A 2,381-nucleotide genomic window follows, 5' to 3' on the forward strand; every position below is an offset into this window, starting at 1 on the left:
ATTGTGAGTCTTATTTGTCTTTTGTTCCACAGTGTGACTTCTTAGGAGAGAGAGTATTCATAAACAGAAGACTTTGAACTGTTTCTCCACAGACTACATTCTCTCATGATTAGTTAATCTTGAATTTGGTAACCAGGAAAAGCTGTAGGCACACTTCTAGAGGTGCATCTATGACTTGTTTAGGCGAATCAAATGTTGTCATTAAAAGTTTTAGGAGATAGTTACCTTGGGAGACTGTAATGTCCCATGATAACACTTTCTCGAAGCTGCTCTCTGGTCCTTGGCCCTTGATACCAGGATAAGGAATGCAACAGGGTTGCCAGGCAACATTTATGAACCAACATTCTGTCACATTCTAGTGCCCCTCCCGCATGCTAAAAGGAGTATACCCACCAATGAACTAACCTTACAGCCTCACTGAATTTCTCACAAAAACAAAGCAGGGCCCTTTCTTTTGAGTTCTACATATTAACCAGTCTCTCAAGCTACAACATGCCTACAGTGACATAAGCATGAAAACGGAAGCATCATTGTGCCATTCCAGTATAATGATGAGTATTTTAAAACTATTTTCTATGCTTCAATTTTCTAATTTCTCGAACGGAAACAATACAATTAATTGCCTCTACCATAATACCTTCCCCTTTATTGAAAATAAAATTAACACCTTTGCATCCTCTTACATTTAGAGGAGCTTCATCTAGGGTTTCTCAGAGTTGTTTAGATTTCCATTAGGCTGATGTTTAAGGATTTTGAGCAGTGTCTTCTCTTTCTTTCAGTCATTTTGGATTCCTCAATTGACTGTTCTCTATTAAGTCCTTTACCCTGCTTTCTAATATGGTTATGTAGACTTATTTATTGTTGGTGGTGTGTCATGTTATCAGCCTGACAGAGTTCATTAGATGAGATTCCCTGACCGGGAGATTATTCAGTTATTCCATTTTTAAAATCGGTGGTCATTGTGTCCTTCATGGGTCAGTTCTGTTGCAACCTCTCAGAAACCGATGATGCGAAACAGTACAGTTTTTTTTTTTTTTAATCGTGTAATCATTCCTTTGTTAAAAATCTACTATTGTGTAATCAGTAATCACTGTATAAGGCAGTGTCTCCCATGATCTGGACATTGCTTCTGGTACCGATCTTCTGCTGTGTCAATGCCACATCAGCCAAATGACGGATGACACCATCATATCTTATGCAATCAAATAAGTTAATAATTGGATAATCCTCCATATTTAACTTTCAAAAGATGGAACCAAACTCCAGTGATTGTCAAGGAAGTAGTACTTAGATAATTAAATAATGCCACGTGATTAACTCCCATGGAGGTTTGGCCCAACTCCAGTCAAGAAGAACAACATCTTCATCGATTTTAATAATTAATATATAATGAAAAATGATTGAAAATGACATTGTGGTGCATACTTAAATCCAACATGGAGTAGTCAGACTGTTCTCTTCCTGGAATAGTGATGTTTTTAAAAAATTAAATTGAAAATTAATTAGTGGGCCTTTTACATTAACACTGATGAGATGGCACCAAAGTCCTAAACCTATCGCTGATGTAAAGATCTATTTACATAGCAAAATGATGAAGTAATGAGATGATATTACATCATCAACTCCCAAAATCTGACTCCAAAAGGGACTTATGTTCCATAACGTTACCTGTATTTGAAATACATAAATTAAATGATGAATTATTACTTAATTTCCTAGTTAACAGTTAAAGAAGTAAGTGTAGTATTAGATGACGTGATGGTCTGGTACACCGGTCTCCCCTAAGGAGGCTCAAAACTCCAGTGATCACTGAATAAATTAAAAAAGTGGATGGTGTTTTATGTGTGAAGCCTAAATGATTGCTCAATAGTGAAGAGACATTGAGTTCTTAATCAGAGATTTGAACAAAAAATGAATGAATAAAGAGATAGTTTCTCATAATTCACCCCTAGAGAGATAAAAAATTGATATCAACATTGATTTAAATAAAGAAAGGAAGAAAGAAAGAATGAAAGAAAGAAAGAAAGAAAGAATTCACAAGATACAATTTAACACCAACAAGGTGGATACAGACTCCACTCTCCCTGGAGTAGAAAAACACAAATTTGAAAATGAAATAATCAGATAGTTAGATGGTCTGTCACACTTGAGTCACACACGGTGGCGCCAAACTTCAGGGATCACTGATTATATAATGAAAGAATTTAATAATTACATCTTTAAATATGTAAGCCGTTGACATTTTTTAGTATCATCAATTCCTGGGCAGACTTGCTAGGTATGAAACTGTATGCTGTCATCACGCATTTTTAAATTGCCATCAGTTAATCATCAGATAATTATACTGTCTTGCCTGATGAATTCTCTTGGCCTGACCTCAT

This window comes from Phodopus roborovskii, unplaced genomic scaffold (assembly GCF_943737965.1).
Source record: "Phodopus roborovskii unplaced genomic scaffold, PHOROB, whole genome shotgun sequence".
Taxonomy (NCBI): domain Eukaryota; kingdom Metazoa; phylum Chordata; class Mammalia; order Rodentia; family Cricetidae; genus Phodopus; species Phodopus roborovskii.